The 17,440-nt window shown below is 43.9% G+C and overlaps 34 non-coding genes across 34 annotated transcripts; all 34 read right to left on the reverse strand.

Annotated features, from left to right (window-relative positions):
- Nucleotides 1-37: 37 nt before the first annotated feature.
- On the reverse strand, nucleotides 38-108 carry trnag-ccc (transfer RNA glycine (anticodon CCC)). The gene has a single exon. It is a non-coding gene; the product is annotated as a tRNA-Gly (tRNA).
- Nucleotides 109-326: 218 nt separating this feature from the next.
- Nucleotides 327-397, reverse strand: trnag-ccc (transfer RNA glycine (anticodon CCC)). The gene has a single exon. It is a non-coding gene; the product is annotated as a tRNA-Gly (tRNA).
- A 221-nt stretch (nucleotides 398-618) lies between these two features.
- Nucleotides 619-689, reverse strand: trnag-ccc (transfer RNA glycine (anticodon CCC)). Its single transcript has one exon. It is a non-coding gene; the product is annotated as a tRNA-Gly (tRNA).
- Nucleotides 690-1,085: 396 nt separating this feature from the next.
- Nucleotides 1,086-1,156, reverse strand: trnag-ccc (transfer RNA glycine (anticodon CCC)). The gene has a single exon. It is a non-coding gene; the product is annotated as a tRNA-Gly (tRNA).
- Nucleotides 1,157-1,370: 214 nt separating this feature from the next.
- On the reverse strand, nucleotides 1,371-1,441 carry trnag-ccc (transfer RNA glycine (anticodon CCC)). Its single transcript has one exon. It is a non-coding gene; the product is annotated as a tRNA-Gly (tRNA).
- A 511-nt stretch (nucleotides 1,442-1,952) lies between these two features.
- trnag-ccc (transfer RNA glycine (anticodon CCC)) lies at nucleotides 1,953-2,023 on the reverse strand. Its single transcript has one exon. It is a non-coding gene; the product is annotated as a tRNA-Gly (tRNA).
- A 218-nt stretch (nucleotides 2,024-2,241) lies between these two features.
- trnag-ccc (transfer RNA glycine (anticodon CCC)) lies at nucleotides 2,242-2,312 on the reverse strand. The gene has a single exon. It is a non-coding gene; the product is annotated as a tRNA-Gly (tRNA).
- Nucleotides 2,313-2,826: 514 nt separating this feature from the next.
- On the reverse strand, nucleotides 2,827-2,897 carry trnag-ccc (transfer RNA glycine (anticodon CCC)). The gene has a single exon. It is a non-coding gene; the product is annotated as a tRNA-Gly (tRNA).
- Nucleotides 2,898-3,878: 981 nt separating this feature from the next.
- trnag-ccc (transfer RNA glycine (anticodon CCC)) lies at nucleotides 3,879-3,949 on the reverse strand. Its single transcript has one exon. It is a non-coding gene; the product is annotated as a tRNA-Gly (tRNA).
- Nucleotides 3,950-4,748: 799 nt separating this feature from the next.
- On the reverse strand, nucleotides 4,749-4,819 carry trnag-ccc (transfer RNA glycine (anticodon CCC)). Its single transcript has one exon. It is a non-coding gene; the product is annotated as a tRNA-Gly (tRNA).
- A 221-nt stretch (nucleotides 4,820-5,040) lies between these two features.
- On the reverse strand, nucleotides 5,041-5,111 carry trnag-ccc (transfer RNA glycine (anticodon CCC)). Its single transcript has one exon. It is a non-coding gene; the product is annotated as a tRNA-Gly (tRNA).
- Nucleotides 5,112-5,508: 397 nt separating this feature from the next.
- Nucleotides 5,509-5,579, reverse strand: trnag-ccc (transfer RNA glycine (anticodon CCC)). The gene has a single exon. It is a non-coding gene; the product is annotated as a tRNA-Gly (tRNA).
- Nucleotides 5,580-6,093: 514 nt separating this feature from the next.
- trnag-ccc (transfer RNA glycine (anticodon CCC)) lies at nucleotides 6,094-6,164 on the reverse strand. Its single transcript has one exon. It is a non-coding gene; the product is annotated as a tRNA-Gly (tRNA).
- Nucleotides 6,165-6,853: 689 nt separating this feature from the next.
- On the reverse strand, nucleotides 6,854-6,924 carry trnag-ccc (transfer RNA glycine (anticodon CCC)). The gene has a single exon. It is a non-coding gene; the product is annotated as a tRNA-Gly (tRNA).
- A 510-nt stretch (nucleotides 6,925-7,434) lies between these two features.
- On the reverse strand, nucleotides 7,435-7,505 carry trnag-ccc (transfer RNA glycine (anticodon CCC)). The gene has a single exon. It is a non-coding gene; the product is annotated as a tRNA-Gly (tRNA).
- Nucleotides 7,506-7,723: 218 nt separating this feature from the next.
- Nucleotides 7,724-7,794, reverse strand: trnag-ccc (transfer RNA glycine (anticodon CCC)). Its single transcript has one exon. It is a non-coding gene; the product is annotated as a tRNA-Gly (tRNA).
- Nucleotides 7,795-8,015: 221 nt separating this feature from the next.
- Nucleotides 8,016-8,086, reverse strand: trnag-ccc (transfer RNA glycine (anticodon CCC)). The gene has a single exon. It is a non-coding gene; the product is annotated as a tRNA-Gly (tRNA).
- Nucleotides 8,087-8,483: 397 nt separating this feature from the next.
- Nucleotides 8,484-8,554, reverse strand: trnag-ccc (transfer RNA glycine (anticodon CCC)). Its single transcript has one exon. It is a non-coding gene; the product is annotated as a tRNA-Gly (tRNA).
- Nucleotides 8,555-9,535: 981 nt separating this feature from the next.
- On the reverse strand, nucleotides 9,536-9,606 carry trnag-ccc (transfer RNA glycine (anticodon CCC)). Its single transcript has one exon. It is a non-coding gene; the product is annotated as a tRNA-Gly (tRNA).
- Nucleotides 9,607-10,116: 510 nt separating this feature from the next.
- Nucleotides 10,117-10,187, reverse strand: trnag-ccc (transfer RNA glycine (anticodon CCC)). Its single transcript has one exon. It is a non-coding gene; the product is annotated as a tRNA-Gly (tRNA).
- Nucleotides 10,188-10,405: 218 nt separating this feature from the next.
- On the reverse strand, nucleotides 10,406-10,476 carry trnag-ccc (transfer RNA glycine (anticodon CCC)). Its single transcript has one exon. It is a non-coding gene; the product is annotated as a tRNA-Gly (tRNA).
- A 221-nt stretch (nucleotides 10,477-10,697) lies between these two features.
- On the reverse strand, nucleotides 10,698-10,768 carry trnag-ccc (transfer RNA glycine (anticodon CCC)). The gene has a single exon. It is a non-coding gene; the product is annotated as a tRNA-Gly (tRNA).
- A 397-nt stretch (nucleotides 10,769-11,165) lies between these two features.
- On the reverse strand, nucleotides 11,166-11,236 carry trnag-ccc (transfer RNA glycine (anticodon CCC)). Its single transcript has one exon. It is a non-coding gene; the product is annotated as a tRNA-Gly (tRNA).
- Nucleotides 11,237-11,750: 514 nt separating this feature from the next.
- trnag-ccc (transfer RNA glycine (anticodon CCC)) lies at nucleotides 11,751-11,821 on the reverse strand. Its single transcript has one exon. It is a non-coding gene; the product is annotated as a tRNA-Gly (tRNA).
- A 509-nt stretch (nucleotides 11,822-12,330) lies between these two features.
- On the reverse strand, nucleotides 12,331-12,401 carry trnag-ccc (transfer RNA glycine (anticodon CCC)). Its single transcript has one exon. It is a non-coding gene; the product is annotated as a tRNA-Gly (tRNA).
- A 218-nt stretch (nucleotides 12,402-12,619) lies between these two features.
- trnag-ccc (transfer RNA glycine (anticodon CCC)) lies at nucleotides 12,620-12,690 on the reverse strand. Its single transcript has one exon. It is a non-coding gene; the product is annotated as a tRNA-Gly (tRNA).
- Nucleotides 12,691-12,911: 221 nt separating this feature from the next.
- On the reverse strand, nucleotides 12,912-12,982 carry trnag-ccc (transfer RNA glycine (anticodon CCC)). The gene has a single exon. It is a non-coding gene; the product is annotated as a tRNA-Gly (tRNA).
- A 982-nt stretch (nucleotides 12,983-13,964) lies between these two features.
- trnag-ccc (transfer RNA glycine (anticodon CCC)) lies at nucleotides 13,965-14,035 on the reverse strand. The gene has a single exon. It is a non-coding gene; the product is annotated as a tRNA-Gly (tRNA).
- A 981-nt stretch (nucleotides 14,036-15,016) lies between these two features.
- Nucleotides 15,017-15,087, reverse strand: trnag-ccc (transfer RNA glycine (anticodon CCC)). The gene has a single exon. It is a non-coding gene; the product is annotated as a tRNA-Gly (tRNA).
- A 510-nt stretch (nucleotides 15,088-15,597) lies between these two features.
- trnag-ccc (transfer RNA glycine (anticodon CCC)) lies at nucleotides 15,598-15,668 on the reverse strand. The gene has a single exon. It is a non-coding gene; the product is annotated as a tRNA-Gly (tRNA).
- A 218-nt stretch (nucleotides 15,669-15,886) lies between these two features.
- Nucleotides 15,887-15,957, reverse strand: trnag-ccc (transfer RNA glycine (anticodon CCC)). The gene has a single exon. It is a non-coding gene; the product is annotated as a tRNA-Gly (tRNA).
- A 221-nt stretch (nucleotides 15,958-16,178) lies between these two features.
- Nucleotides 16,179-16,249, reverse strand: trnag-ccc (transfer RNA glycine (anticodon CCC)). Its single transcript has one exon. It is a non-coding gene; the product is annotated as a tRNA-Gly (tRNA).
- A 397-nt stretch (nucleotides 16,250-16,646) lies between these two features.
- Nucleotides 16,647-16,717, reverse strand: trnag-ccc (transfer RNA glycine (anticodon CCC)). The gene has a single exon. It is a non-coding gene; the product is annotated as a tRNA-Gly (tRNA).
- Nucleotides 16,718-17,231: 514 nt separating this feature from the next.
- On the reverse strand, nucleotides 17,232-17,302 carry trnag-ccc (transfer RNA glycine (anticodon CCC)). The gene has a single exon. It is a non-coding gene; the product is annotated as a tRNA-Gly (tRNA).
- Between the last annotated feature and the right edge of the window lie 138 nt (nucleotides 17,303-17,440).

A 17,440-nucleotide genomic window follows, 5' to 3' on the forward strand; every position in this document is an offset into this window, starting at 1 on the left:
CATTTTTACAACAGAAGCATAATGGACCAGACACACTTGCATTGGCCGGGAATCGGAGCCGGGTCTCCCGCGTGGGAGGCGAGAATTCTACCACTGAACCACCAATGCTTGCTTCTAGGGGCTCATCTAGTAGCCCTAGCTTCCTAACTCACCATACTTGTTTTGTACATGGATTAAGTGCAAACCAAGTTTTGAAATGTTAAGTTTCATGAAATCACATCCCACATATCAAAACGGAATAAATCAGAGCAGCTGACCACACTGCATCCCATACAACTGCCTCGTGGAGCATTCTTACAAGAAACACATAACGGAGAAACAACACCTACATTGGCCGGGAATTGGACCCGGGTCTCCCGCATGGGAGGCGAGAATTCTACCACTGAACCACCAATGCTTGCTTTTAAGAATTCATCTAAAAGCGTTAGCTGCCTAACTTTCCATACATGCATTGTACATGGATTAAGGACAAATCAAGTTTTGAAATGTTAAGTTTCATGAAATTACGTCCCACATATCAAAACGAAAAAACAGAGCAAAGCAGATGACCACACTGCATCCCATATAACTGCGTCATTGAGCATTTTTACAACAGAAGCATAATGGACATGCCACACTTGCATTGGCCGGGAATCGGACCCGGGTCTCCCGCGTGGGAGGCGAGAATTCTACCACTGAACCACCAATGCTTGCTTCTAAGGGCTCATCTAGTAGCCCTAGCTTCCTAACTCACCATACTTGTTTTGTACATGGATTAAGTGCAAACCAAGTTTTGAAATGTTAAGTTTCATGAAATCACGTCCCACATATCAAAACGGAATAAATCAGAGCAGCTGACCACACTGCATCCCATATAACTGCCTCGTGGAGCATTCTTACAAGAAACACATAACGGACAAACAACACTTGCATTGGCCGGGAATTGGACCCGGGTCAAAATCAAGTTTTGAAATATTAAGTTTCATGAAATCACGTCCCACATATCAAAACGAAAAAATCAGAGCAAAGCAGCTGACCACACTGCATCCCATATAACTGCGTCATGGAGCATTTTTACAATAGTAGCATAATGGACATGCCACACTTGCATTGGCCGGTAATCGGACCCGGGTCTCCCGCGTGGGAGGCGAGAATTCTACCACTGAACCACCAATGCTTGCTTGTAAGAACTCATCTAATAGCCCTAGCTGCCTAACTCACCATACTTGTTTTGAACATGGATTAAGTGCAAACCAAGTTTTGAAATGTTAAGTTTCATGAAATCACGTCCCACATATCAAAATCAGAGCAAAGCAGCTGACCACACTGCATCCCATACAACTGCCTCGTGGAGCATTCTTACAAGAAACACATAACGGAGAAACAACACCTACATTGGCCGGGAATTGGACCCGGGTCTCCCGCATGGGAGGCGAGAATTCTACCACTGAACCACCAATGCTTGCATCTAAGGGCTCATCTAGTAGCCCCTAGCTGCCTAACTCACCATACTTGTTTTGCACATGGATTAAGGACAAATCAAGTTTTGAAATGTTAAGTTTCATGAAATCACGTCCCACATATCAAATGAAAAAAGCAGAGCAAAGCAGCTGACCACACTGTATCCCATACAACTGCCTCATGGAGCATTTATTATGGAAACGCATAATGGACCAGCCACACTTGCATTGGCCGGGAATCGGACCCGGGTCTCCCGCGTGGCAGGCGAGAATTCTGCCACTGAACCACCAATGCTTGAATCTAAGTGCTCATCTAATAGCCCTAGCTGCCTAACTCACCATGCTTGTTTTGTACATGGATTAATTACAAACCAAGTTTTGAAATGTTAAGTTTCATGAAATCACGTCCCACATATCAAAACGGAATAAATCAGAGCAGCTGACCACACTGCATCCCATACAACTGCGTCATGGAGCATTTTTACAACAGAAGCATAATGGACATGCCACACTTGCATTGGCCGGGAATCGGACCCGGGTCTCCCGCATGGGAGGCGAGAATTCTAACACTGAACCACCAATGCTTGCATCTAAGGGCTCATCTAGTAGCCCTAGCTGCCTAACTCACCATACTTGTTTTGTACATGGATTAAGTGCAAACCAAGTTTTGAAATGTTAAGTTTCATGAAATCACGTCCCACATATCAAAACGGAAAAAATCAGAGCAGCTGACCACACTGCATCCCATACAACTGCGTCATGGAGCATTTTTACAACAGAAGCATAATGGACATGCCACACTTGCATTGGCCGGGAATCGGACCCGGGTCTCCCGCATGGGAGGCGAGAATTCTAACACTGAACCACCAATGCTTGCATCTAAGTGCTCATCTAATAGCCCTAGCTGCCTAACTCACCATACTTGTTTTGAACATGGATTAAGTGCAAACCAAGTTTTGAAATGTTAAGTTTCATGAAATCACGTCCCACATATCAAATGAAAAATAAGAGCAAAGCAGCTGACCACACTGTATGCCATACTACTGCCTCATGGAGCATTTATTATGGAAACACATAATGGACCAGCCACACTTGCATTGGCCGGGAATCGGACCCGGGTCTCCCGCGTGGCAGGCGAGAATTCTACCACTGAACCACCAATGCTTGCATCTAACTGCTCATCTAATAGCGCTAGCTGCCTAACTCACCATACTTGTTTTGTAGATGGATTAAGTACAAACCAAGTTTTGAAATGTTAAGTTTTATGAAATCACGTCCCACATATCAAAATGGAAAAAATCAGAGCAAAGCAGATGACCACACTGCATCCCATATAACTGCGTCATGGAGCATTTTTACAACAGTAGCATAATGGACATGCCACACTTGCATTGGCCGGGAATCGGACCCGGGTCTCCCGCGTGGGAGGCGAGAATTCTACCACTGAACCACCAATGCTTGCAACTAAGTGCTCATCTAATAGCCCTAGCTGCCTAACTCACCATACTTGTTTTGAACATGGATTAAGTGCAAACCAAGTTTTGAAATGTTAAGTTTCATGAAATCACGTCCCACATATCAAATGAAAAAATAAGAGCAAAGCAGCTGACCACACTGTATGCCATACTACTGCCTCATGGAGCATTTATTATGGAAACACATAATGGACCAGCCACACTTGCATTGGCCGGGAATCGGACCCGGGTCTCCCGCGTGGCAGGCGAGAATTCTACCACTGAACCACCAATGCTTGCATCTAAGTGCTCATCTAATAGCCCTTGCTGCCTAACTCACCATACCTGTTTTGTAGATGGATTAAGTACAAACCAAGTTTTGAAATGTTAAGTTTCATGAAATCACGTCCCACATATCAAAACAAAAAAATCAGAGCAAAGCAGATGACCACACTGCATCCCATATAACTGTGTCATGGAGCATTTTTACAATAGTAGCATAACGGACAAGCCACACTTGCATTGGCCGGGAATCGGACCCGGGTCTCCCGCGTGGCAGGCGAGAATTCTACCACTGAACCACCAATGCTTGCTTCTAAGGGCTCATCTAGTAGCCCTAGCTGCCTAACTCACCATACTTGTTTTGTACATGGATTAAGTGCAAACCAAGTTTTGAAATGTTAAGTTTCATGAAATCACGTCCCACATATCAAAACGGAATAAATCAGAGCAGCTGACCACACTGCATCCCATATAACTGCCTCGTGGAGCATTCTTACAAGAAACACATAACGGACAAACAACACTTGCATTGGCCGGGAATTGGACCCGGGTCAAAATCAAGTTTTGAAATATTAAGTTTCATGAAATCACGTCCCACATATCAAAACGAAAAAATCAGAGCAAAGCAGCTGACCACACTGCATCCCATATAACTGCGTCATGGAGCATTTTTACAATAGTAGCATAACGGACATGCCACACTTGCATTGGCCGGGAATCGGACCCGGGTCTCCCGCGTGGGAGGCGAGAATTCTACCACTGAACCACCAATGCTTGCTTGTAAGAACTCATCTAATAGCCCTAGCTGCCTAACTCACCATACTTGTTTTGTACATGGATTAATTACAAACCAAGTTTTGAAATGTTAAGTTTCATGAAATCACGTCCCACATATCAAAACGGAATAAATCAGAGCAGCTGACCACACTGCATCCCATATAACTGCCTCGTGGAGCATTCTTACAAGAAACACATAACGGACAAATAACACTTGGATTGGCCGGGAATTGGACCCGGGTCTCCAGCGTGGGAGGCGAGAATTCTACCACTGAACCATCAATGCTTGCTTTTAAGAATTCATCTAAAAGCGTTAGCTGCCTAACTTTCCATACATGCATTGTACATGGATTAAGGACAAATCAAGTTTTGAAATGTTAAGTTTCATGAAATTACGTCCCACATATCAAAACGAAAAAACAGAGCAAAGCAGATGACCACACTGCATCCCATATAACTGCGTCATTGAGCATTTTTACAACAGAAGCATAATGGACCAGACACACTTGAATTGGCCGGGAATCGGAGCCGGGTCTCCCGCGTGGGAGGCGAGAATTCTACCACTGAACCACCAATGCTTGCTTCTAGGGGCTCATCTAGTAGCCCTAGCTTCCTAACTCACCATACTTGTTTTGTACATGGATTAAGTGCAAACCAAGTTTTGAAATGTTAAGTTTCATGAAATCACATCCCACATATCAAAACGGAATAAATCAGAGCAGCTGACCACACTGCATCCCATACAACTGCCTCGTGGAGCATTCTTACAAGAAACACATAACGGAGAAACAACACCTACATTGGCCGGGAATTGGACCCGGGTCTCCCGCATGGGAGGCGAGAATTCTACCACTGAACCACCAATGCTTGCTTTTAAGAATTCATCTAAAAGCGTTAGCTGCCTAACTTTCCATACATGCATTGTACATGGATTAAGGACAAATCAAGTTTTGAAATGTTAAGTTTCATGAAATTACGTCCCACATATCAAAACGAAAAAACAGAGCAAAGCAGATGACCACACTGCATCCCATATAACTGCGTCATTGAGCATTTTTACAACAGAAGCATAATGGACATGCCACACTTGCATTGGCCGGGAATCGGACCCGGGTCTCCCGCGTGGGAGGCGAGAATTCTACCACTGAACCACCAATGCTTGCTTCTAAGGGCTCATCTAGTAGCCCTAGCTTCCTAACTCACCATACTTGTTTTGTACATGGATTAAGTGCAAACCAAGTTTTGAAATGTTAAGTTTCATGAAATCACGTCCCACATATCAAAACGGAATAAATCAGAGCAGCTGACCACACTGCATCCCATATAACTGCCTCGTGGAGCATTCTTACAAGAAACACATAACGGACAAACAAAACTTGCATTGGCCGGGAATTGGACCCGGGTCAAAATCAAGTTTTGAAATGTTAAGTTTCATGAAATCACGTCCCACATATCAAAACGGAAAAAATCAGAGCAAAGCAGATGACCACACTGCATCCCATATAACTGCGTCATGGAGCATTTTTACAACAGTAGCATAATGGACATGCCACACTTGCATTGGCCGGGAATCGGACCTGGGTCTCCCGCGTGGGAGGCGAGAATTCTACCACTGAACCACCAATGCTTGCATCTAAGTGCTCATCTAATAGCCCTAGCTGCCTAACTCACCATACTTGTTTTGAACATGGATTAAGTGCAAACCAAGTTTTGAAATGTTAAGTTTCATGAAATCACGTCCCACATATCAAATGAAAAAATAAGAGCAAAGCAGCTGACCACACTGTATGCCATACTACTGCCTCATTGAGCATTTATTATGGAAACACATAATGGACCAGCCACACTTGCATTGGCCGGGAATCGGACCCGGGTCTCCCGCGTGGCAGGCGAGAATTCTACCACTGAACCACCAATGCTTGCATCTAACTGCTCATCTAATAGCGCTAGCTGCCTAACTCACCATACTTGTTTTGTAGATGGATTAAGTACAAACCAAGTTTTGAAATGTTAAGTTTCATGAAATCACGTCCCACATATCAAAATGGAAAAAATCAGAGCAAAGCAGATGACCACACTGCATCCCATATAACTGCGTCATGGAGCATTTTTACAACAGTAGCATAATGGTCATGCACACTTGCATTGGCCGGGAATCGGACCCGGGTCTCCCGCGTGGGAGGCGAGAATTCTACCACTGAACCACCAATGCTTGCATCTAAGTGCTCATCTAATAGCCCTAGCTGCCTAACTCACCATACTTGTTTTGAACATGGATTAAGTGCAAACCAAGTTTTGAAATGTTAAGTTTCATGAAATCACGTCCCACATATCAAAACAAAAAAATCAGAGCAAAGCAGATGACCACACTGCATCCCATATAACTGTGTCATGGAGCATTTTTACAATAGTTGCATAACGGACAAGCCACACTTGCATTGGCCGGGAATCGGACCCGGGTCTCCCGCGTGGCAGGCGAGAATTCTACCACTGAACCACCAATGCTTGCTTCTAAGGGCTCATCTAGTAGCCCTAGCTGCCTAACTCACCATACTTGTTTTGTACATGGATTAAGTGCAAACCAAGTTTTGAAATGTTAAGTTTCATGAAATCACGTCCCACATATCAAAACGGAATAAATCAGAGCAGCTGACCACACTGCATCCCATATAACTGCCTCGTGGAGCATTCTTACAAGAAACACATAACGGACAAACAACACTTGCATTGGCCGGGAATTGGACCCGGGTCAAAATCAAGTTTTGAAATATTAAGTTTCATGAAATCACGTCCCACATATCAAAACGAAAAAATCAGAGCAAAGCAGCTGACCACACTGCATCCCATATAACTGCGTCATGGAGCATTTTTACAATAGTAGCATAACGGACATGCCACACTTGCATTGGCCGGGAATCGGACCCGGGTCTCCCGCGTGGGAGGCGAGAATTCTACCACTGAACCACCAATGCTTGCTTGTAAGAACTCATCTAATAGCCCTAGCTGCCTAACTCACCATACTTGTTTTGTACATGGATTAATTACAAACCAAGTTTTGAAATGTTAAGTTTCATGAAATCACGTCCCACATATCAAAACGGAATAAATCAGAGCAGCTGACCACACTGCATCCCATATAACTGCCTCGTGGAGCATTCTTACAAGAAACACATAACGGACAAATAACACTTGGATTGGCCGGGAATTGGACCCGGGTCTCCAGCGTGGGAGGCGAGAATTCTACCACTGAACCATCAATGCTTGCTTTTAAGAATTCATCTAAAAGCGTTAGCTGCCTAACTTTCCATACATGCATTGTACATGGATTAAGGACAAATCAAGTTTTGAAATGTTAAGTTTCATGAAATTACGTCCCACATATCAAAACGAAAAAACAGAGCAAAGCAGATGACCACACTGCATCCCATATAACTGCGTCATTGAGCATTTTTACAACAGAAGCATAATGGACCAGACACACTTGCATTGGCCGGGAATCGGAGCCGGGTCTCCCGCGTGGGAGGCGAGAATTCTACCACTGAACCACCAATGCTTGCTTCTAGGGGCTCATCTAGTAGCCCTAGCTTCCTAACTCACCATACTTGTTTTGTACATGGATTAAGTGCAAACCAAGTTTTGAAATGTTAAGTTTCATGAAATCACATCCCACATATCAAAACGGAATAAATCAGAGCAGCTGACCACACTGCATCCCATACAACTGCCTCGTGGAGCATTCTTACAAGAAACACATAACGGAGAAACAACACCTACATTGGCCGGGAATTGGACCCGGGTCTCCCGCATGGGAGGCGAGAATTCTACCACTGAACCACCAATGCTTGCTTTTAAGAATTCATCTAAAAGCGTTAGCTGCCTAACTTTCCATACATGCATTGTACATGGATTAAGGACAAATCAAGTTTTGAAATGTTAAGTTTCATGAAATTACGTCCCACATATCAAAACGAAAAAACAGAGCAAAGCAGATGACCACACTGCATCCCATATAACTGCGTCATTGAGCATTTTTACAACAGAAGCATAATGGACATGCCACACTTGCATTGGCCGGGAATCGGACCCGGGTCTCCCGCGTGGGAGGCGAGAATTCTACCACTGAACCACCAATGCTTGCTTCTAAGGGCTCATCTAGTAGCCCTAGCTTCCTAACTCACCATACTTGTTTTGTACATGGATTAAGTGCAAACCAAGTTTTGAAATGTTAAGTTTCATGAAATCACGTCCCACATATCAAAACGGAATAAATCAGAGCAGCTGACCACACTGCATCCCATATAACTGCCTCGTGGAGCATTCTTACAAGAAACACATAACGGACAAACAACACTTGCATTGGCCGGGAATTGGACCCGGGTCAAAATCAAGTTTTGAAATGTTAAGTTTCATGAAATCACGTCCCACATATCAAAACGGAAAAAATCAGAGCAAAGCAGATGACCACACTGCATCCCATATAACTGCGTCATGGAGCATTTTTACAACAGTAGCATAATGGACATGCCACACTTGCATTGGCCGGGAATCGGACCTGGGTCTCCCGCGTGGGAGGCGAGAATTCTACCACTGAACCACCAATGCTTGCATCTAAGTGCTCATCTAATAGCCCTAGCTGCCTAACTCACCATACTTGTTTTGAACATGGATTAAGTGCAAACCAAGTTTTGAAATGTTAAGTTTCATGAAATCACGTCCCACATATCAAATGAAAAAATAAGAGCAAAGCAGCTGACCACACTGTATGCCATACTACTGCCTCATGGAGCATTTATTATGGAAACACATAATGGACCAGCCACACTTGCATTGGCCGGGAATCGGACCCGGGTCTCCCGCGTGGCAGGCGAGAATTCTACCACTGAACCACCAATGCTTGCATCTAAGTGCTCATCTAATAGCCCTTGCTGCCTAACTCACCATACCTGTTTTGTAGATGGATTAAGTACAAACCAAGTTTTGAAATGTTAAGTTTCATGAAATCACGTCCCACATATCAAAACAAAAAAATCAGAGCAAAGCAGATGACCACACTGCATCCCATATAACTGTGTCATGGAGCATTTTTACAATAGTAGCATAACGGACAAGCCACACTTGCATTGGCCGGGAATCGGACCCGGGTCTCCCGCGTGGCAGGCGAGAATTCTACCACTGAACCACCAATGCTTGCTTCTAAGGGCTCATCTAGTAGCCCTAGCTGCCTAACTCACCATACTTGTTTTGTACATGGATTAAGTGCAAACCAAGTTTTGAAATGTTAAGTTTCATGAAATCACGTCCCACATATCAAAACGGAATAAATCAGAGCAGCTGACCACACTGCATCCCATATAACTGCCTCGTGGAGCATTCTTACAAGAAACACATAACGGACAAACAACACTTGCATTGGCCGGGAATTGGACCCGGGTCAAAATCAAGTTTTGAAATATTAAGTTTCATGAAATCACGTCCCACATATCAAAACGAAAAAATCAGAGCAAAGCAGCTGACCACACTGCATCCCATATAACTGCGTCATGGAGCATTTTTACAATAGTAGCATAACGGACATGCCACACTTGCATTGGCCGGGAATCGGACCCGGGTCTCCCGCGTGGGAGGCGAGAATTCTACCACTGAACCACCAATGCTTGCTTGTAAGAACTCATCTAATAGCCCTAGCTGCCTAACTCACCATACTTGTTTTGTACATGGATTAATTACAAACCAAGTTTTGAAATGTTAAGTTTCATGAAATCACGTCCCACATATCAAAACGGAATAAATCAGAGCAGCTGACCACACTGCATCCCATATAACTGCCTCGTGGAGCATTCTTACAAGAAACACATAACGGACAAATAACACTTGGATTGGCCGGGAATTGGACCCGGGTCTCCAGCGTGGGAGGCGAGAATTCTACCACTGAACCATCAATGCTTGCTTTTAAGAATTCATCTAAAAGCGTTAGCTGCCTAACTTTCCATACATGCATTGTACATGGATTAAGGACAAATCAAGTTTTGAAATGTTAAGTTTCATGAAATTACGTCCCACATATCAAAACGAAAAAACAGAGCAAAGCAGATGACCACACTGCATCCCATATAACTGCGTCATTGAGCATTTTTACAACAGAAGCATAATGGACCAGACACACTTGCATTGGCCGGGAATCGGAGCCGGGTCTCCCGCGTGGGAGGCGAGAATTCTACCACTGAACCACCAATGCTTGCTTCTAGGGGCTCATCTAGTAGCCCTAGCTTCCTAACTCACCATACTTGTTTTGTACATGGATTAAGTGCAAACCAAGTTTTGAAATGTTAAGTTTCATGAAATCACATCCCACATATCAAAACGGAATAAATCAGAGCAGCTGACCACACTGCATCCCATACAACTGCCTCGTGGAGCATTCTTACAAGAAACACATAACGGAGAAACAACACCTACATTGGCCGGGAATTGGACCCGGGTCTCCCGCATGGGAGGCGAGAATTCTACCACTGAACCACCAATGCTTGCTTTTAAGAATTCATCTAAAAGCGTTAGCTGCCTAACTTTCCATACATGCATTGTACATGGATTAAGGACAAATCAAGTTTTGAAATGTTAAGTTTCATGAAATTACGTCCCACATATCAAAACGAAAAAACAGAGCAAAGCAGATGACCACACTGCATCCCATATAACTGCGTCATTGAGCATTTTTACAACAGAAGCATAATGGACATGCCACACTTGCATTGGCCGGGAATCGGACCCGGGTCTCCCGCGTGGGAGGCGAGAATTCTACCACTGAACCACCAATGCTTGCTTCTAAGGGCTCATCTAGTAGCCCTAGCTTCCTAACTCACCATACTTGTTTTGTACATGGATTAAGTGCAAACCAAGTTTTGAAATGTTAAGTTTCATGAAATCACGTCCCACATATCAAAACGGAATAAATCAGAGCAGCTGACCACACTGCATCCCATATAACTGCCTCGTGGAGCATTCTTACAAGAAACACATAACGGACAAACAACACTTGCATTGGCCGGGAATTGGACCCGGGTCAAAATCAAGTTTTGAAATGTTAAGTTTCATGAAATCACGTCCCACATATCAAAACGGAAAAAATCAGAGCAAAGCAGATGACCACACTGCATCCCATATAACTGCGTCATGGAGCATTTTTACAACAGTAGCATAATGGACATGCCACACTTGCATTGGCCGGGAATCGGACCTGGGTCTCCCGCGTGGGAGGCGAGAATTCTACCACTGAACCACCAATGCTTGCATCTAAGTGCTCATCTAATAGCCCTAGCTGCCTAACTCACCATACTTGTTTTGAACATGGATTAAGTGCAAACCAAGTTTTGAAATGTTAAGTTTCATGAAATCACGTCCCACATATCAAATGAAAAAATAAGAGCAAAGCAGCTGACCACACTGTATGCCATACTACTGCCTCATGGAGCATTTATTATGGAAACACATAATGGACCAGCCACACTTGCATTGGCCGGGAATCGGACCCGGGTCTCCCGCGTGGCAGGCGAGAATTCTACCACTGAACCACCAATGCTTGCATCTAAGTGCTCATCTAATAGCCCTAGCTGCCTAACTCACCATACCTGTTTTGTAGATGGATTAAGTACAAACCAAGTTTTGAAATGTTAAGTTTCATGAAATCACGTCCCACATATCAAAACAAAAAAATCAGAGCAAAGCAGCTGACCACACTGCATCCCATATAACTGCGTCATGGAGCATTTTTACAATAGTAGCATAACGGACATGCCACACTTGCATTGGCCGGGAATCGGACCCGGGTCTCCCGCGTGGGAGGCGAGAATTCTACCACTGAACCACCAATGCTTGCTTGTAAGAACTCATCTAATAGCCCTAGCTGCCTAACTCACCATACTTGTTTTGTACATGGATTAATTACAAACCAAGTTTTGAAATGTTAAGTTTCATGAAATCACGTCCCACATATCAAAACGGAATAATCAGAGCAGCTGACCACACTGCATCCCATATAACTGCCTCGTGGAGCATTCTTACAACAAACACATAACGGACAAATAACACTTGGATTGGCCGGGAATTGGACCCGGGTCTCCAGCGTGGGAGGCGAGAATTCTACCACTGAACCATCAATGCTTGCTTTTAAGAATTCATCTAAAAGCGTTAGCTGCCTAACTTTCCATACATGCATTGTAGATGGATTAAGGACAAATCAAGTTTTGAAATGTTAAGTTTCATGAAATTACGTCCCACATATCAAAACGAAAAAACAGAGCAAAGCAGATGACCACACTGCATCCCATATAACTGCGTCATTGAGCATTTTTACAACAGAAGCATAATGGACCAGACACACTTGCATTGGCCGGGAATCGGAGCCGGGTCTCCCGCGTGGGAGGCGAGAATTCTACCACTGAACCACCAATGCTTGCTTCTAGGGGCTCATCTAGTAGCCCTAGCTTCCTAACTCACCATACTTGTTTTGTACATGGATTAAGTGCAAACCAAGTTTTGAAATGTTAAGTTTCATGAAATCACATCCCACATATCAAAACGGAATAAATCAGAGCAGCTGACCACACTGCATCCCATACAACTGCCTCGTGGAGCATTCTTACAAGAAACACATAACGGAGAAACAACACCTACATTGGCCGGGAATTGGACCCGGGTCTCCCGCATGGGAGGCGAGAATTCTACCACTGAACCACCAATGCTTGCTTTTAAGAATTCATCTAAAAGCGTTAGCTGCCTAACTTTCCATACATGCATTGTACATGGATTAAGGACAAATCAAGTTTTGAAATGTTAAGTTTCATGAAATTACGTCCCACATATCAAAACGAAAAAACAGAGCAAAGCAGATGACCACACTGCATCCCATATAACTGCGTCATTGAGCATTTTTACAACAGAAGCATAATGGACATGCCACACTTGCATTGGCCGGGAATCGGACCTGGGTCTCCCGCGTGGGAGGCGAGAATTCTACCACTGAACCACCAATGCTTGCTTCTAAGGGCTCATCTAGTAGCCCTAGCTTCCTAACTCACCATACTTGTTTTGTACATGGATTAAGTGCAAACCAAGTTTTGAAATGTTAAGTTTCATGAAATCACGTCCCACATATCAAAACGGAATAAATCAGAGCAGCTGACCACACTGCATCCCATATAACTGCCTCGTGGAGCATTCTTACAAGAAACACATAACGGACAAACAAAACTTGCATTGGCCGGGAATTGGACCCGGGTCAAAATCAAGTTTTGAAATGTTAAGTTTCATGAAATCACGTCCCACATATCAAAACGGAAAAAATCAGAGCAAAGCAGATGACCACACTGCATCCCATATAACTGCGTCATGGAGCATTTTTACAACAGTAGCATAATGGACATGCCACACTTGCATTGGCCGGGAATCGGAACTGGGTCTCCCGCGTGGGAGGCGAGAATTCTACCACTGAACCACCAATGCTTGCATCTAAGTGCTCATCTAATAGCCCTAGCTGCCTAACTCACCATACTTGTTTTGAACATGGATTAAGTGCAAACCAAGTTTTGAAATGTTAAGTTTCATGAAATCACGTCCCACATATCAAATGAAAAAATAAGAGCAAAGCAGCTGACCACACTGTATGCCATACTACTGCCTCATGGAGCATTTATTATGGAAACACATAATGGACCAGCCACACTTGCATTGGCCGGGTATCGGACCCGGGTCTCCCGCGTGGCAGGCGAGAATTCTACCACTGAACCACCAATGCTTGCATCTAACTGCTCATCTAATAGCGCTAGCTGCCTAACTCACCATACTTGTTTTGTAGATGGATTAAGTACAATCCAAGTTTTGAAATGTTAAGTTTCATGAAATCACGTCCCACATATCAAAATGGAAAAAATCAGAGCAAAGCAGATGACCACACTGCATCCCATATAACTGCGTCATGGAGCATTTTTACAACAGTAGCATAATGGTCATGCACACTTGCATTGGCCGGGAATCGGACCTGGGTCTCCCGCGTGGGAGGCGAGAATTCTACCACTGAACCACCAATGCTTGCATCTAAGTGCTCATCTAATAGCCCTAGCTGCCTAACTCACCATACTTGTTTTGAACATGGATTAAGTGCAAACCAAGTTTTGAAATGTTAAGTTTCATGAAATCACGTCCCACATATCAAATGAAAAAATAAGAGCAAAGCAGCTGACCACACTGTATGCCATACTACTGCCTCATGGAGCATTTATTATGGAAACACATAATGGACCAGCCACACTTGCATTGGCCGGGAATCGGACCCGGGTCTCCCGCGTGGCAGGCGAGAATTCTACCACTGAACCACCAATGCTTGCATCTAAGTGCTCATCTAATAGCCCTAGCTGCCTAACTCACCATACCTGTTTTGTAGATGGATTAAGTACAAACCAAGTTTTGAAATGTTAAGTTTCATGAAATCACGTCCCACATATCAAAACAAAAAAATCAGAGCAAAGCAGATGACCACACTGCATCCCATATAACTGTGTCATGGAGCATTTTTACAATAGTAGCATAACGGACAAGCCACACTTGCATTGGCCGGGAATCGGACCCGGGTCTCCCGCGTGGCAGGCGAGAATTCTACCACTGAACCACCAATGCTTGCTTCTAAGGGCTCATCTAGTAGCCCTAGCTGCCTAACTCACCATACTTGTTTTGTACATGGATTAAGTGCAAACCAAGTTTTGAAATGTTAAGTTTCATGAAATCACGTCCCACATATCAAAACGGAATAAATCAGAGCAGCTGACCACACTGCATCCCATATAACTGCCTCGTGGAGCATTCTTACAAGAAACACATAACGGACAAACAACACTTGCATTGGCCGGGAATTGGACCCGGGTCAAAATCAAGTTTTGAAATATTAAGTTTCATGAAATCACGTCCCACATATCAAAACGAAAAAATCAGAGCAAAGCAGCTGACCACACTGCATCCCATATAACTGCGTCATGGAGCATTTTTACAATAGTAGCATAACGGACATGCCACACTTGCATTGGCCGGGAATCGGACCCGGGTCTCCCGCGTGGGAGGCGAGAATTCTACCACTGAACCACCAATGCTTGCTTGTAAGAACTCATCTAATAGCCCTAGCTGCCTAACTCACCATACTTGTTTTGTACATGGATTAATTACAAACCAAGTTTTGAAATGTTAAGTTTCATGAAATCACGTCCCACATATCAAAACGGAATAAATCAGAGCAGCTGACCACACTGCATCCCATATAACTGCCTCGTGGAGCATTCTTACAAGAAACACATAACGGACAAATAACACTTGGATTGGCCGGGAATTGGACCCGGGTCTCCAGCGTGGGAGGCGAGAATTCTACCACTGAACCATCAATGCTTGCTTTTAAGAATTCATCTAAAAGCGTTAGCTGCCTAACTTTCCATACATGCATTGTACATGGATTAAGGACAAATCAAGTTTTGAAATGTTAAGTTTCATGAAATTACGTCCCACATATCAAAACGAAAAAACAGAGCAAAGCAGATGACCACACTGCATCCCATATAACTGCGTCATTGAGCATTTTTACAACAGAAGCATAATGGACCAGACACACTTGCATTGGCCGGGAATCGGAGCCGGGTCTCCCGCGTGGGAGGCGAGAATTCTACCACTGAACCACCAATGCTTGCTTCTAGGGGCTCATCTAGTAGCCCTAGCTTCCTAACTCACCATACTTGTTTTGTACATGGATTAAGTGCAAACCAAGTTTTGAAATGTTAAGTTTCATGAAATCACATCCCACATATCAAAACGGAATAAATCAGAGCAGCTGACCACACTGCATCCCATACAACTGCCTCGTGGAGCATTCTTACAAGAAACACATAACGGAGAAACAACACCTACATTGGCCGGGAATTGGACCCGGGTCTCCCGCATGGGAGGCGAGAATTCTACCACTGAACCACCAATGCTTGCTTTTAAGAATTCATCTAAAAGCGTTAGCTGCCTAACTTTCCATACATGCATTGTACATGGATTAAGGACAAATCAAGTTTTGAAATGTTAAGTTTCATGAAATTACGTCCCACATATCAAAACGAAAAAACAGAGCAAAGCAGATGACCACACTGCATCCCATATAACTGCGTCATTGAGCATTTTTACAACAGAAGCATAATGGACATGCCACACTTGCATTGGCCGGGAATCGGACCCGGGTCTCCCGCGTGGGAGGCGAGAATTCTACCACTGAACCACCAATGCTTGCTTCTAAGGGCTCATCTAGTAGCCCTAGCTTCCTAACTCACCATACTTGTTTTGTACATGGATTAAGTGCAAACCAAGTTTTGAAATGTTAAGTTTCATGAAATCACGTCCCACATATCAAAACGGAATAAATCAGAGCAGCTGACCACACTGCATCCCATATAACTGCCTCGTGGAGCATTCTTACAAGAAACACATAACGGACAAACAACACTTGCATTGGCCGGGAATTGGACCCGGGTCAAAATCAAGTTTTGAAATGTTAAGTTTCATGAAATCACGTCCCACATATCAAAACGGAAAAAATCAGAGCAAAGCAGATGACCACACTGCATCCCATATAACTGCGTCATGGAGCATTTTTACAACAGTAGCATAATGGACATGCCACACTTGCATTGGCCGGGAATCGGACCTGGGTCTCCCGCGTGGGAGGCGAGAATTCTACCACTGAACCACCAATGCTTGCATCTAAGTGCTCATCTAATAGCCCTAGCTGCCTAACTCACCATACTTGTTTTGAACATGGATTAAGTGCAAACCAAGTTTTGAAATGTTAAGTTTCATGAAATCACGTCCCACATATCAAATGAAAAAATAAGAGCAAAGCAGCTGACCACACTGTATGCCATACTACTGCCTCATGGAGCATTTATTATGGAAACACATAATGGACCAGCCACACTTGCATTGGCCGGGAATCGGACCCGGGTCTCCCGCGTGGCAGGCGAGAATTCTACCACTGAACCACCAATGCTTGCATCTAAGTGCTCATCTAATAGCCCTAGCTGCCTAACTCACCATACCTGTTTTGTAGATGGATTAAGTACAAACCAAGTTTTGAAATGTTAAGTTTCATGAAATCACGTCCCACATATCAAAACAAAAAAATCAGAGCAAAGCAGCTGACCACACTGCATCCCATATAACTGCGTCATGGAGCATTTTTACAATAGTAGCATAACGGACATGCCACACTTGCATTGGCCGGGAATCGGACCCGGGTCTCCCGCGTGGGAGGCGAGAATTCTACCACTGAACCACCAATGCTTGCTTGTAAGAACTCATCTAATAGCCCTAGCTGCCTAACTCACCATACTTGTTTTGTACATGGATTAATTACAAACCAAGTTTTGAAATGTTAAGTTTCATGAAATCACGTCCCACATATCAAAACGGAATAATCAG

This window comes from Misgurnus anguillicaudatus, chromosome 9 (assembly GCF_027580225.2).
Source record: "Misgurnus anguillicaudatus chromosome 9, ASM2758022v2, whole genome shotgun sequence".
Taxonomy (NCBI): Eukaryota; Metazoa; Chordata; class Actinopteri; order Cypriniformes; family Cobitidae; genus Misgurnus; species Misgurnus anguillicaudatus.